The sequence below is a fragment of the Labeo rohita genome, chromosome 6 (genome assembly GCF_022985175.1).
Source record: "Labeo rohita strain BAU-BD-2019 chromosome 6, IGBB_LRoh.1.0, whole genome shotgun sequence".
Classification (NCBI taxonomy): Eukaryota; Metazoa; Chordata; class Actinopteri; order Cypriniformes; family Cyprinidae; genus Labeo; species Labeo rohita.
In genome coordinates, this window is record NC_066874.1 from 34,915,300 (window position 1) to 34,932,617 (window position 17,318).

The following is a 17,318-nucleotide window of genomic DNA, read 5'->3' on the forward strand; positions in this document are numbered from 1 at the left end:
CAGCTCATTTATTAGTTAAGTTAAGCAACAAATCACATCTGACAGTTTCAGATATTTATTTCATCATTGCTTTTTTGTAGCTTGTCATTGTGTGCGTGAAACAGATGCTGACACAGTCTAAATGCATCATTGGAGAATCGCTAGATAAACATCACTGTTTCAATCCGTTGTTTCAGTCCTCTAGAACTGATTTTGCTGAGATTGAAAGTTTATTCTGAAATTTTGGTGCATTTCTAGTTTTAAAGCAACAGTTCAGCTTCAGTTTGTCCTCTTGTTATTCCGAACCCACAGAAAAGGTAAAGTGTAGAAGATATTCATGCTGCTCTTTTCCATCGCGCAACAGTTCAAAGTCTGCCGGCCTCCTAAACAAAGCAAAAACAGAAAAGAAACATTTGGGAACGAAACTTATTGGAATGTGTTTTACAAGAAGATACTGTGAAGTAGGGCTGCACGATTATGACAAAAATCATAATTGTCGATTATTCTTTTGAAATTGTAATTGCGATTTTAATTAAGATGATCACAATTTACATTGAATTATGTTTTGAATGGCTTTATACCATTGTTTGAAGCAACTGCATGCCACATTTTTATATATAGTTTCTTCTTTAAATATAAAAAAAGTAAAAATTTAAAAATTAAAACAATAAAAAAACCTTTAGATAACCTGTAGGAAAAATACACACACTGTTTCTCACACACACACAACCACCCACCCACACACCTTAAGAAAGCAGAATAATGTAAGTGGATTTATTTTATTTTTTTATCAATTGTGCCTTTGAACTTTGTCTTTCTATTTCAAAATTTCATGTTTAGTTTATTGATACCACTTGCTTTTACATTATTTGTGAAATTTACAAGCAGTGAAAATTGTAAATCCTACTCCACTTTTTAGTTTGTATTCCAGAGTTTGACAGATCTGGTCGTGGTAAACTTTTGTACAGAAAATGCTGTGCAAAAAATGCTGGGTTGACATGAGGATGAGTAAATGATGACGGGACGAGGTGAGCGCGGGAAGGTTTTGTTTCTGACAGTAGTGTCTGTCCTGTTGCTGGAGATGGACAGTAAAAGCAACAGAGACCGACAGCACAAACACGCATCTCCAGTTTCTGTTGATCGGCGATAAAGAGCTACGCTGACCAGGATTTTCTGACCTACTATCACAGTCTTTCCCAGCTGCTTTTGCTTTGCTGCACAGATTTCACATGGCCTTCAAGTGGTGACCGAACACGGCATTCAGCACGCTGTCAAAAGGTGTTTGACTCATTGGTAAATGAGGACAGGAAGTGCGTTTTCTTTAACATCTGTAGGTTTGCAGTTGGTTGTTGCATTGCTTTTACAAATGTTAATAGTGCAGGTCTTGTTCTGCATGTCCTGTTCCTTGTCTTTCTGTTCACTCCAGAAGTTTTAGGCCGGAATTGAACTGTATGCAAGTATGCAAACCAATGCATTGTATCTGCACACTTCTGTTGTACCACTTAACATGTGTTCCTGTTAACAACCTCAGCACTCAAGGGTGCGATTGAATTTCCCTCAATATGCACTAGTTAACCACTTGTGGTGTTATCCAGGAATAGATATAAGCGGTAGGCGGTTTAACTTTTCTTCAGTTTTGCTCTGACGTTTCGGTTGTTCATGCAACATGTGAAATCAAGCTTGCATAACTAGTACTGTCTGCGTTTACGTCAGGGTTATTATTAACTAAAACTAAAAAAAAACTCAATTTATTAGTTTTACTTGAAGTACTAAAATAACTAAAACTTAATAAAATCTTTATTGACATCTTTATAGTAAAAAATACACAAGATTACTAAAATTAAAATGAAAACAAAACAAAAATAAATTCTATTTCAAAATATTAACAAAGTTCTAGTATCAGTGATATTAAAATAACACTGATTTATGTACTTAGTTTGTGTGCTGTACTGAGTGTCTAAGTAGTGCATATTTTTATTTGTTTTCATTTTAATTTTTATTACATTATGAACATAATCTCAGTAGTCATGTTATATTACCTATCGTATTACTGTTATAATATTACTGTGTTTGCCATAGAAAGTAATTTTTTTTTCTCTATTTATATTTCGTAATTTGGCTGAACACCAAAGAACACAGATTTTGGCCATAAACCAAAAATATCTATTCAGTATTTGTTTTTAGTTACTCTAAATGGACCTTATCATGGGCATCCGAGGAAGAGTTTTACATCCTACTGTAGTACAGTTTGTAATATTTCATTGATGTTCCTTTATTCAGTTCTGCGGCGTGACTCCTCCAGAGATTTCTAGCATTAAATAAGATAAAGTACTGATTTATGTGGCTGCAGCAATATATTGGTTGGAATGACTCACAATAGATGAAAACACTCTAAATAACATCTGCAAACAGGGTTATTATAGTTAAAACACTAAAACAAAACTTGAAACTAAATAAATGTTAACTGAAATAAAATATTTAAACTGTTAAAATATTTAAAACCTCAAGTTAGTTGATACTAAAATAACTAAAAGTTAAAACTGAAATTACAAATGGACTATAAAGGCAAATAAAAAAAACTAAATGATCAAACCAAAAAGTAATAGTTTGATAAATTAAAATAAAAACAGAAAATAACTAAAACTAATTCAAATTATTGAAAAAAAAAAAATTACACTAAAATAACACACATCTTACAATTTTTGTGCATGCAGTTTTATAATTGGTGTGCATAATTTTTATTCACGCAATAATTAAGAGATGCATGAAATATTTGTGCTTTTATAGTTTAATTTTGTACACAAGAACTAGTTCTTCTTGCATCCTATCTACATCCTGTCTCTTATGCTAGTATTTTTATTTTTTTTTAACCCATAATCTGGAAGAGTCCCAATTTCATCAGCGTTGAGTTTCTTATCAATGCAGTTACACTTAGTGTGAGAGCGAATAAGTGAAGGAGACGGGAGGGAGGATGAGTAAATGAGCGCATGCTCGCTCAGAGAGAGAGAGAGAGAGAGAGAGAGAGAGAGAGAGAGAAGAGAAAGAGCGAGAGCGCGGCTGTGCTTCATTCAGAAAAAGCAGGGGGGCGTCAGAAACGAAGCGAGGGAGGAAACTAAGCGGAGAGGTGGAGATCTGTCTGTTCTCTGTTAGCGTGGACTGAAATGCGCTCACCGCTGCCTCAGAGCCGCAAGCAGCTAATGATGCGCGGAGATCAGCGATAAACCAGCCGATACAGTAAGCCGTGTGTGTGGTGCATGAGCGCGCAGGCATGCATGCATGTGAAAACTGCTTTGAGTCTGTTGCATCTTGCATGTACCTCGCTCTCACAGCGATCTTAAAATCACACTCTGAAACCGATGTACTTATGACTAAACCCGCAGGTGCATTATGGGATATGTAGTCAGAAGCTGTGTGACTGGGAGAGAGGAGAAAATGGGTCAGAGAGTTTAGAAGAGATGCGCTGAAGTTTGTGTAAGGCTGTTAAAAAATGCATTAGCATGTGTTTGTGTCTGCAGAAATGACACACGGCTGCAGCTTTCTGACTCTCTTGCCGTGGGTTTTGACATCATTGCTGACGTCAGATGGAGCTGCTAGAGGTGAATGAGCGGAACCGTTTTCTTGCTCTTGTGAATGTTATGCAGTTGATTCGCTTGAATGATACCAGAATGCATTTCATGCAATACTTTACATGTATGTTAGGCGTTTGAGCATCAGGCTTCGTCGCGGGTCAGTCGCTCGTGGGTGTGCGCGGGTGCTATCGCAAGCGCTCCCCGTCTGCCCACTCGCGTGCAGGTCGATAGAGAGAGACAGCGGTGCGGGAGGCTGAGTGTTTGCTGAGGTAATGAGGAATTCCCTTCCACCGTGTCCTCGCGTCCTCGTCCCGCGCGCCGGGGGCGGATCGCTACAGGAGAGAGGCGTCATTCATGTCAGAGCGGAGGAGAGCAGAACAAGCAGGACATCAGGAGGAGGCATAGCATAGGAACTTTCCTCTTTGATATCTAGATGCTTTAGCTGTTGTATCGCATGTAGTTTGATTTTCATGCTTTTGCTCTGAGAGTTGATGAGGATGAGACAAGAATCATCATAACCAAAACCTCTAGCATTAAAGGTATCGTTGGCCCCAAAATAAATATTTGCTGTTATTTTCCTCATCCTCAGGCCATTCAGGATGTAGGTGACTTATCTTTTCTTCAGTAGAACAGTAAAAAACATTTTGAGCTGAAACCGTGCTCCTTGGTGATTCATAAAATGCAAGTCAGTGGCTGCTGGGATTTAAGACTAAAAAAAAAATTATATTAAGGAACACAAAAGTAATTCATGTGCCGTCTAATAATATATTGAGCTTTTATGAAGTGAAACGATCCATCTGTGCAAGAAATCTAACATTATTAACAACATTGTTGCCTATAATCCACAGCCTCACGGAAACTGTGAAGTATGATTCTTGTTCAAACATGGTAATAATGTTGTAAATAATGTTCAGTTTTTTCACAGTAAATGCTGCATCTTCCCAAACGTAATGTTGTCAACAAAAAATAAATAGTAGTATTGTAATTTTTCCAGTTGTGTTGTAAAATAAAATGATTATAGCTGTTTTCATAAATATTGTAATTCTTACAGTAAAATATACTACAATCACATTTTCTTATTTTGTTTAATCATTTTTTAGGTTTATTGCTGTTATTATTAGCAGTTCAGATTTAATGTCTTGATGCTTTAGTTGTTGCGCCATATTCAGTATGCTCTTTGTTTTTCATGCATTTGCTCTGAAAAGTGACATGAGGAAGAATTATTTAGGCATTAGGCATAATTACGCAAAGTGAAACATATGTGACTATCAAATTGCAAGGCTATGACTGACTTAGGTAAATAGTGTTGTCTTATAGTGTTCATATACTTGTGTACAGCTCATGATTCAGTGTTTTCAGTGTCTTGGAGCTTTTTTTTAAACAATATTTTGAATGTTTTTGTACTGGTACTTTGTCTGGTTTAGGCCTGTCACAGATAAATAAATCTAAAACTGCTAGTAGGTGGCTGCAAGTCCCGATGAGCCATTCAGTGAATCATTCATTCAAGTGATTCGTTCAAAACGGCTGATTCATCAGCAAGTGACTGTCTATATGCGTGGATCATTAAATTACTGACTCAAATGATTCACTCGTTCAGGAACGACACAACGCAGTGTTGCTCTGAGATGCACAAATGTTGCGTCTGTGAAACAGAAAAATTAGCTTGCTTCAGACACAAATTAGCTTGCTTCTAGGTTGAGAAATAAGGTTGATGTTGGAGATATGAATGCGTTTGGCTTTAGTTTCGCAGACTTACATGCATTATAAATGCCAAGCAAGCATTTCACAGGAAGAGCCAGCTGTGACCTTATGATTAAAGATTACAAAGTCAGCCTTTTTAATAAAAACTTTATTATTAAAATTTATATTATATAATTAGCATTTTTACATAAATATTATACATATTGTATTACAAAAAAAAAAAAATCCTTAATTTAATGTATAATAAATAATACTTTTTATTTTTACTAATTAAAACTATTAAACCAAACAAGAGATATTAACTTAAAAAATGGCGTAAAATAATAATAATAATAAAATAATGATAAAAAATTATAATAATAATCCTACTACTGGTACTACAGTAATGAAAGATAATGTTGCACCAAAATGGCTTGCATGCTGGTCTTGGCCATTAAAAAAAAAAACCTTTGTGGGATTTACAGTGTTGCTTTATATTGTATAATCAGTGTGCGTTTATAGTGGGTATTGGTTGTTTCTTGGCACCAACCCCCCCTAACACACACACACACACACACACACACACACACACACACACACACACAGAGCGATGTTCTCCTGCAGAGCCGATCCACGCGTGTGCGTCTCCACCTGAGCCTCACGCAAACACACAGTTATTTTTGGACGTTGTGTGCCAGAACAGAGTGTCAGCGAGAGAGAAACAAAGAGCGAGTGAATCCTCAGCAGAGATGCGAATAAAGCCAGAGAAATGGAGTCGGCACAATGCTGCTCTCCTGAATAAAGTATCTGTGTCTATAAATAACACGCAGCGCTCTCACACTGTTATTTCACCACATTTTCCCTCCTCATCCTGTAACACTCATTTGATCGTTCGCTTTTCATTTTTCACCATGTACTGATGCGGTTATTTGGAAATTAATCACATGTTTGATGGCTTGGGTGTGTTAATTGATGTTCAAACACCTGTTTGGAGACGTTTTCCCATTTTTTGATAGTCGTGCAGCTTCTGATTACAGGCATTACATGAATATATGTTACATAATACATGAATATGTGCATGTTATAATTTGTGGTGTGTGCTTGGTGATGTGAAAACCTCAAGCGTTAAGTCGGGCTGCATGATTTATCAAAATGAATTTAATATGGCTTGGTGTGATTAGCAAAGGCTGCGATTTAATTAAATACATGCAGAGGATGTTTCATATGGCACTGCGTTTATTTACACGTGTGCAAAGATTTGATGTTTTCTTGTCTGAGTGACTCGTTTTGCAGAAAATATTTTTCTAAATGTGAAATGAGAAGCACTTATAAACAGGCTGGTATCAACAAGAAAAATATTAGTGTTGTAATTTTGCAGTTGTTCTGTAAAATAAAATTATATTTCACCAAAATCACCATAGTATTATTTTATTTATTCTAAATTATCAATTATAATCTTAATTATAATTTTTTCGTACTGTAAAAAAATTACAATATTTTTCATAAAATATCACAATAGGATTATTTTGTTCAATATTTTTATTGAATTTTTTTTTTTTTTTTTTTTTTTTTTTTTTTTTTTGCAGTTAATATTTTTATTAGCGTTTTTTAATTTATTTTTTTTTTGCCACAGATTTTGCTTCTGTAACACTTGTTAATATAAATTAATTGCATACTAGTCGGCAAATTGCGTGAACAGCTAGTCAGTTTAGTAAATTGCACGCTCATTTAAAAAAAAAAAAAAAAAGGCCTGTATAGTTAGGCTGACTTAAGTTCATCTGACGACTAGTCAATTTAGTCAACCACCATGACCCATCCACATATATACTGATTACCTATTTTGCCAGGTTTTCACTTCTCTGAACTTAATTAAATCAAATTTGTGCAGTTTCTCCTCCGTGATCCGTGCAGTAAATGTGTTAAAGTCATGTGTGTCTGTCCCCATGAATATTAATGAGATGATGTCGTTTTGAGTGACGCGCGAAACAGCTGACGGATTGTGAAGAACTGAGTCGCTCGACATATTGCTCATGACTCACGCAGCTTCTGACAACGACACGCAAGATGTCCGAGCGCTGAGTCAACATGTTCCCCGAAAATAAATATTTAGCCTTTTGTTATCTTGTTATCGAGCTGTGACAGAAATCAGTGCAGTCTCAATTAGCTCAATAACTGAACATCATGCCAGTCTGGAATCTCATTTGCACAATCTAGTCCTTTTATAGCAGTCGTTACGCTAAATAACCAAATCTGTCAAATGCAACCAAACAAGTGATTCATCGGAAAAGATGTTGGAATTCAGCTAGAGCAAATATAAGGTCCTGAATTCAATTAAACAGCTCTACGACTTCAAAATAAGTGAATTAGTGCTGTAAGGTGGTGGATGACTCTCACATGTGATGCTGCATTGATCTAGAAGATGAGAAGCCACATGACGACTTAAAGTTTAAGATGGGCATTATTTCATGTGTGTTAAAGGTGGAGGTGTTTTGTCAGCCTGCTCTCTTCTGGGTCCTCTGTGGGTGTGTGTTATGCTGTTGATCTGGATGGTTCTGCATCAGTGCTGGTGTGTAGCAGGTGTGGTTGAGTTTTTTTTTCAGGTTCAGTCACGGCATCTTCACGCTTACTGTGAACTCGCCGTCATTCACCGGCCATCTGCTCATGTGACGCCCTCGCTTGACACGTCGCATCCTCACTGACTCTAAACCATCAGATCTGATGCGGCATGTTAGGAGTCATATGGTTTAATTAACCTCTATATGTTAAATGAATTCTGTATTAGGGCTGCTAAATTTGGCATTCATTTAATTTACGGATTAAAAATTGTGATTTTGTTGCTGTGCTTGTTTGTAGGGTTAGAACAAAATATTATTATTATTATTATTATTATTAATGATAATAATAATAATAATAATGATAAAGAAACAATAACATTTTTTATTATAATAAAAAATTATAATACCATTATTATTATTATTATTATTATTATTATTGGATAGCTGTGTGTTATTATATAATTTTTGTTGTATTACTATAAAATATAGTATAAATAGTAATATTAAATTGTAATAATGTTTTAACATTCAGTATTAAGTATTAAAAATATATAAATATTCTTAATATTAAAGTAAAGATATTACTTAAAGTAAATAAAAATCATCAATAGTGTTTTATGTAATTATTTGTGTGTGTACTAAATGAAAATATTAAATAAGAAATATTAACAATTTTAATAAAAATAGTTATTAGTAGTGTAGTCGTAGTAGTATTAAATATCATAATACTATTACCAATAATATGAAAATTAATATTTCTAAATATTAAACAAAAGATACTACTTAAAAATAAAATAATATTAATCATTAATAGATTTTATATAATTATTTGTTTGTGTATTCAATGCAAATATTAAATAAGAAATTTTATTTAAAAAAATAAGTTATTAGTAGTGTAATAGTAGTAGCAGTCATTAAATTTATATCAAAATACTATTACTAATATGAAAATAAATTAAAAGTGCAATAATAATAAAAATATTTATTTATTTGTTTTATTTATAAATTATAAAAATTGCTAAATAAAAAATAAACAAAAAGAGATTAAAATATTTAATTAATTTTATTTTACAGTATAAATAAAATTACACTTAATATACTAATGACCTTCTTGCATGTAAATGAACACAGTGCTGCACTTTTTTCTGAAACATGCAGAGCATATGTATATTAAATTAAATTTACACAATAGTTGCACTAAGCTGTATTGTGATTTTGGTTTTATTTCAATTAATCATGCACCATAGATTAAGTACTCAAAAATATGATGTGGTCCTTTTTCTATTTTTGGCTGTTTGTGCACTTCTGTTAAAGGCATGTTCAAGCTTAAATGCATGCTTCATTCATAAATGGTCACTTTTGACTGAAAAATTTTTGTTTTAAATTTTTAAAAATCACAGCTTCATCGGAATGGTATGAAACTCTGTGACTTTTATGCCATTTGGAATGTCAACACAAAAAAAAATTGAGGGCATGATTCAAGCAGGCTAAGTGGTCGTAAAAAAAAATAGTCACACTTGTGCTCTTCGGTCTAAAATGGCCGACCATAGGAAATGAATGGGAAATTGACAAAAATACAAATATTCAGAGAATTTTTGAGTGTACAATCTACAAATCCTCCACAATGCTGAAAAAAAGTACACAGTAGTGAAGGGCTGACACTCTAAAACACACCCATTCATAAACACACCCATTCACACACACACACACACACACACACAGACACACAGACACATTATATACACACCTCTCTTCGGTCACTTTTGACCAAAACATTTTCGGTTTTGAATTTTTCAAAAAAATCACAGCTTCATCAGAACGGTACCAAATTCAGTGACTTTTATGGCATTTGGAATGTGAACACACATAAAAAATGAGGGCACGATTCCAAAAAAAAAAAAAAAAAAACTTGTGCTCTTTGGTCAAAAATGACCGACCACAGGAAATGAATGGGAAATCGACAAAAATACAAAAATTTAGAGAATTTTTCTGTCTCTTTCTCACACATCCACACACACGCACAAATGAACTGTAACACAGCAAATTGAGAATATGTAAAATAAAAAATATATATATAAAAAAATTACATATCCAGAGTGCAAAAGACACACACTCTCTTGCATATACAAATTCAGAGAGTATCTATGTATACAATCTACAAATCGGCTGCAACGCTGAAAAAAGTGAAGGGGTGACACTGATGACACATCCACTCACACACAGACGTGCACACACACACACACACACACAAACACACCTATGAACTACGGTGTCTATAAACAGAGCAGAGTTTTGAGAATTAATTTTAATTATTCTCAATGGCAAAAAAAAAAGGATATTAATTACAGCATAAATATTAATTATTACCACAAAACCCTCTCAAAATGCAAAATAAAAAATATTATTAAACAAAAATGAATTTGAATGGTTTTACTGAAAAAAATTACAAGATGCGTTACAGGTGTCCGGTCACTTCTGACCGCGAAGAGCACAAGTGTGACTCCGAAACAAAGAGCACCAGAGGGTTAATTTAGCATGTATGTTTTTGCCGTTTGCATTAGGTACATGTTCTGCATCTACTGTTGTTTTATCTTCTAGGCTTGAAGGGTTTTACACTGAGACGATTCATGTTTTCTTCCTGGTGAACTCGTATAAGATTGATCATAGTTTGTGAACATCCCAGTCTGCATTGATGTGCTTTGGTTTGGGAGTCTGTTTATCTGTGCTGTCTGTGTACTTGATAGCTGGTGTCTTCTTTGCATACTAATGAGCAACCGTGGGAAAAAGCTGCATAATTGTGTGTAATTTCTGTGTGTGTGTGTGTGTTTGCTAGAAGAGAGATTGAGGCAAAGGAAAGGAAAAATCAATAGCAGCCCATAGAGAGCAGCTAACTGTGTAATTGGCTTCAAAGTCATCAGGTTCACTGCTTTCCTCTCATGTACAGTCCTAATGTGAAATCAGCGGATAGTGTGTTAATAATATATTATACAGTAGCAGTAGCTGAGCGTCTGTGTGTGCGCATTAGTGAATCCTGACCTGAAATGTGGATGTTTTCACTTTGAAGTCATTACGACCCTTGCTGGTCTTATTGTGCTCATTTCTGTGTTTCCAAACATTTAATCATTTACTTGTGTGCAATTTTTAATTAATTTGAAATTGACTAGATTAGGTGTCGTTTTAACAATGAGACACTCTGTGATGGTTGGACAAATAGTGAAATGCACATTTACACATTTACTTGCATATTAGAAAGTACTAATGTGTTCTGGATGTCCTTGTTGTTTTATGATAAATAAATAGAGATGAGACAGAACGTCTCGTGACTGATCATTTATGTGCTTGCATGTTTGTACAGTGCGACCATTTCAGTTGCATTTGTTGCTGGAAACTACTGCGTGTGACTATGAATATATATTTAGGAGCAGCAGTGTGACTGAACCGATCGGGATATTTGTGTTTGTGCTGAGGGGAGTTTCAAAGGTTTCTACGTGTTTTTGCAACATTGAGTAATGTATCACAGACGTATCTCACGAAACCTTTCATAAACAAAGTGTAGAAAGTGTAAATAAGAGATTGATTGTGTAGTGTAGAGGGCTTCGTTGATTATAATGGAAATTTGTGAGATTGCGATGAACTAAGATGAGTGACAGCTTTTTATGATTTTTATGGGAGTTTGTAAATGAGATATTGATTTAACACAACAGTTAAATAAGCGAAGTTAATATTAAGTGACTTACATTGTCCGGCTGTAACACTATCGCCTAATTTTGCTCTATTTCTATTCTATCCTCAAATTTGAAACAAGTCACAACTGAGCCGCTGCGCATCTCCATTCAAACACAGCGGTGTTTTGTTAATGAATGAACATGCGTTTTAAACACATCTAGTGAGTCAGTGATTCAATTTCCCATTTGTAAAGACAGTCACTTGCTTTATTCCTGAATGAATCAGCCTTTCGAACGAATGAAATGAATGAATGATTCAGTAATTAAATCAGTGACTTGCCGTCACCTACTGGCAGATTTAGTTTGGTTTTTAAAGTATCTTTTCAGTTATTTAAATCATTTAATATTTCTGTTTTTGAAATTTTATATTTAAAACATTAATCTCAACATGAATTTATGAATTTGATTGCACTCATGCCACCTCTGAGCCTCATTAAACACGTAAAAATGCACCTACAAGTCACTTTTGTGTTCTTCTGTGCACCTCTGTAGTACAAATTAATTTTAATACTGATTTGATTGGTAACTTTTAAAAAGCTTATATACTTTTTAAACAATTTGACAAATGACATTTAATAAAGTTAGAAAAATATCATTACAAAGGTAAAAACAAAATTCCCCTGTAAATCAATTTAAGGAGTCAAGTTAAGAGCACAAGTGCTCCTAAAAGAAAATAAGTGTAGTCCTGTCATCTGCTGTTTTATCCCGGTTATTGTACTTCCTGCATATGAATGGATCATCTCTTATGTCCATCTGTTTGTGTTTATATGAATCTGTGCTGAAGTTCATAGTTTCAGTGCATCTTTATGGTTGAAATCACGTTGTTCTGCTTTCAGAAGCACACTGAGAGTGTTTGAGGATTGTAACTTTACTCTGGTGTTGATGAACATCAGTCATTGACTCCAGACGTGGTGATTTGTGGCTCAGATGTGTGTGACCCGCGGTGGATCCGCCGGCACCGCCGTGACCCTGATGATTTAGCAGGAGTTGCTTTCAGCCCAGTGTCTAAATTCAGCTCTTTGCATTCTGTAAAGTTTCTGAGGATCTGTGCACTGTCAACTAGAGCTATGTATCGGCGGTTACCTCACAATGTTTACACACAAATATATCAATGCAAGGACCTAACAATGGCTATTTTACATCCTTTTCATGATAATTGATGTTTTTATGCATGTAATTGCCCAAAGTTATACATTATGTAATGTATGTGTGTGTGTATATAGTTTAATACATTCATTCATTGTGAGGAAAAGAGTAGCGATAAATGCCGATTGTATCAGCACAGGCTCTAGTGACCGACAGCGAACTGTTGTCTGGACGTTTATTCATGCGGTCAGAATGAGTGGCGGTCAATTGGTGCCAGTTTGAGTGCCAGTCCGCGACATATGCCAGGCTAATGCAATAATCCTCTGTGCGTTTTTCTGAATCTCTATTTAAACCGACTGTTTGAAGGTTTTGCTGCTGTCTCTCTCTCTCTTGGCTGAAGCAGCAGGAGGATGGATGAAAATAGATGTGTTTTTCCACACAGAGAGAGTTATAGCTGTAGGAAGGAGAGTGTAAGGACGGGATACAGTGCTACCTGAGCAGATGGCGTGGCGCAGTGTGTGAGCGGGCAGCGCAAGGGCTAAACGCGTCACCGAGGGCACCACTACATCACTGAAATGGACTCAATCAACCATTACAAATCATTGTGTTACATATAGGACTGTTGATTCACTGCATTAATGTGGTGCAGTTAAAAATAATAAAAATTGCATTTAACACAGCGCTGTCATCTTACGTTGATGCAGTGTCTGATGATCATGATGCAGGATGACTGACTGTGTGAAGTCTATTAGAATGCACTTAGAAGCCTAAAATTCAAGATACGAGGCAAATATATTCATATCATATGATTCATATCATTTGAAATGCTGTTTTTTCGCAATATCTGCACAATTGCAAATGTGATGGTGATTTGATACAACAATGCAATAATCAAGTTCATGTTGTTACATTTTAGACACAGTAGGTGCATTGCGATATTGTACAAGTGTTGGTTAAAAAAAAACCTTTTTACAGAAATTACAGCGTTTCCATTAACGAAATTAACATTAGCGTTTCCATGTTATGCGACAGGCATTTATCTGTACAGAAGCAGCGTGGACGCAATTAATGTGAGCTCATGTGAGCGTAAAAACTTTTTTGCAACATGGGAGTTTTTAGTGAAATTGACTTGTTTCCATTAGGCGTGTTTTCAATTCGCAATTTCAATTTGCGCAATTTGAAGGGTAATGGAAACTCGGCTATGATCTGTTTGGTCAGTTTTGCAAATGGAAATGGTTCCAATCAAAGCCATTCAACTTGTTACTGAATCAATCCACGGTTTTGAACAAATCAAGTAAGCCAATGATTTAGTGAAACAAACAGAGCGAGTACGTTATTCAATGGCTCATTCATTAAGACACTCACTTGCTTACTTTCTGAATGAATGAGCTTTTTGAAAGAATCGTTTGAGTGAATGATTCAGTGACTCACTTAAGACAGTGATTTGTCAATTTTAGCTTCATATAATCATATTTGAATGTTCAGTTATCTAAAAAAAGCGTTAATGCTGCTGTTGCTGCTGCTACTACTACTACTAATTCTTTCTAATGCTGCTTTTTGTAATGTCTATTCAATGCTTTTCTCATTTAACACATACTTTGACCTTTTGAGGTAATTTCTCATCAGTAATTGATGTGCGATTAATTTGCAATTAATTATGTTAATTGGTCTGCAAATAATGTAATTAAATAGATTACAGATTGAATTGCTTGACAGTCCTACTTAAATAAATAATGGTGCATTTTTAGCGTTGAGAATTCATGTGACCGGGTGAAATGCACACCTGCTGTAATCAAAATCCAGCGAGCCGAAGTGAGTCCAGCAGTCACGGATCGTCCTGCTGCATCCTAATGGCTGCTAGTCTGCCTTGCTCACAGAGCGCTAGCGTGGGCTACTAATGCCACTGATTGTGTCTGTTTGCTGCTTATTTCTGTACATTTATTTATTAATTTAGCATGGTGGACCACAGTGAGCAGAGAGTGTGGATTTATTTGGTGTGTCCGTTCATCAGAAACTTCTGATTCAGGGTTGTCAATTCTTAAGAAGTCTGTATAATTAGGCTGATGGACCCATGGACCCTGATGCATTTGTACAGCCTAGTTTTGTGGAAACCCTTCTGAGAAGTTGATTCAGGTTTAGACCTTGAAGTAACAAATATGAGAAACTCATTCATTAAATGCAGATCACTTAGATGCTTTATTGTTTTGTGTGTGGTAGAAGTGTGCTTGCATCTTCAGAACCTATTGATGCAGAGATGTAGGATGCATTGATCTGACGGTTCATTTCAGTTCATCTGTTATGGAATTATTGATGTTAAAAAGTACTTGGTTTAAATATGAATTCGTGATCTGCTTTCAGCTGTTAAAACCAACCAAATAAAGATGCCCAATTTGAAGCCACAGTGTCTTTTGTCGACACATTTTTGAAAATAACTATGAATCGCTCCAAGATCACTGAATCAAATCATGCCCATGTTTCAGATTTTGTGATGCATTACATCATTTAGTAAAGAGTTGTAATTGAATCAAATGGTTGTCAGAGCAAATTATCACTCATGCTAGCTTTATGCTCATTTTATGGGAACCCATTAGTTTGGTCTCTCTTTTGCTCACTGATCGTGTATTATTATCAGAAAACACCAGTGCCAAAATACAGCTCTGTACGCAACAATAACTTTGAGTATAGGCTTCAGCATATGCCTATTTTTGCATGTTATTTTATATAGATTTGTAGTTATCGATGAGTTCTCTAGGTGAACTACTGATCACATTAACAACATGTTCTGTATGCAAACATCTGTGTCTTTTTCCGATGATTTTCCTGGATGATGCACGGCATGGGTTTCATGTGGTTCTGATGCTGATGAGTTGTTGCTTTTGATGTGGTTTTAGTTTTCAGCTCTCACGACAGCAGGGTTAATACGAGAACTGGTGATTGTGTGAGGCCATTCTGAGTGCTGGTGGTCTTGATGCGACCCTGATGCTTTACAAAAACAAAGTGTTTCCCTGTTGAACTGTTTTTTGTATCATTGAGATATTGTTATATGTTTTGAATGTTTTGAATTATTTTTTTTTTTTTAATTTATTGTCTTTCTTAAGTTGTAAAGAAATTGTTTTTTGAGGGAAAACATTTCAGGATTTCTCTCCATATAATGGAATTCTGTGGTGTCTGCGAGTTGGAACTTCCAAAATGCAGTTTAAATGCTGCTTCAAAGAGCTCTAAACGATCTCACCCGAGGAAGAAGGGTCTTATCTAGCAAAATGATCAGTTGTTTAATTATTATTATTTTTTTTTATATTATTTTGTTATTATTGTGTATTCCGGGTCAATACAGTTAGGGTATGTCGAAAAACTTCAAAATCATCCTACATCACTGCAGAAGTACCAGTTCAGTGTTTACAAAGTGAACATGCAAAGATAATCAAACACCCTTTACAAAAAAAAAGGTAAAGCAGCGATGTAGGACTATTTCGAAGTTGGGGAAGAAAATGAGATGGGAGTTTTTCAACATACCCTAACAGTATTGAAGACGAGCTTTTGAGTTTAAAAAAAATATATAAATTGTCAATTATTAATTTTTTTTTTTTTTTAGAAAATAACTGATTGTTGTACATTTTTATTCTGGAAGTGAATTTCTCCTTTAAAGTTTTAGTGATGTAGTTGTGTTTTGCCTTATAATATTATTTATTTATTTTTTTTTTTCAAATGTCTATTTAGTTTTAAGTATTTATATCAATAGTAGTTTTAGCTACAGCAAGTTCAGCAAAAATGAAAATGAGAAATGTTGGTTTGGCAAGTAGGTAAAAAACAAAACAAAACAAGCAATTGTAAATGTAATTATAACCGTAATTATATGTACTAATTTTTAACTTAAACGCTGAGCGCCGCCATTACTTTGAGGAGTGATGCACTGACAAATGACGGTCATTGCGACATACAAAGTGATAGAGCCGTGTGCTTTTTAAAAGCATTTTAATAGGTTTAACATTAGATTATCAGCTCAAAATATATACTAATTTGACTAGAAACTAATTTGACTAGCTAATGTCTGGTTAAGAGTCAGGCGTGACTTCCGCGTACTGGAAAAACATCTATTAGAGCGATTTAATGAACGCTTTTGGTGTGAAGAAGCCTTTAGTGGTTAAGGATGGACTTTCAATCATGCTGTAAACACAATCAATGTGTAAATACTTAAAGCTCCGACTAGTGACGTCACATGCTTGTTTATCAGCGGTAACTGACTGAGATTTGACTGACGATGGCAAACCAGCGATCTGGCATCAGAAGTCTTGATTGTGTTTCTGCTTGCACAGACTCGCCGCTCCGGTACAGAAATAGCAAACATTATTGGCTGATATGTCGCCTGCTACCTGTGTCAGTCTGGAAGAAACAGAAAGATGTGATTGGCGTTTTTCTCCATGAGCAACTGAAGACAGAACGGACAGAGAGAGAGAATGAGCGCAGGGGCGTGACGGGGTGAAGTGTGTTGTTCTGCCCTCCAAACACACACGCGTGTAACTGGGGTGATTCACAGACGTGTGTGTGTAATTGGGGTACGGGGCAGATGTGCACCACATGGGGCGGAGGGAGATCTATTCTCTCTTGGTGACAGAGCCTGTTGCCATGGAGCTCCTCGTGCTATTGGCGGAGGCCTCGTCCAATGGGGCGTCAGTTTCATCATTGAGAATTTTCTCTCTGTCTCAAACGGAGGGAAGTGAGGATTG

The 17,318-nt window shown here is 35.4% G+C and overlaps 1 protein-coding gene across 9 annotated transcripts in view; it reads left to right on the top strand.

The window, feature by feature from the left end:
• Positions 1-17,318, top strand: part of LOC127166718 (R3H domain-containing protein 2) — a 53,827-nt gene that overhangs the window by 6,147 nt on the left and 30,362 nt on the right. For 2 of the 9 annotated variants that reach the window (XM_051112210.1, XM_051112213.1), the window contains exon 1: positions 3,035-3,213. The exons of the other annotated variants lie outside the window; for them this stretch is intronic. The gene's annotated coding sequence lies outside the window, so the exon portion shown is untranslated. Of the gene's footprint in view, positions 1-3,034; positions 3,214-17,318 lie in introns of those variants that run through there. 9 annotated transcript variants of the gene reach the window in all.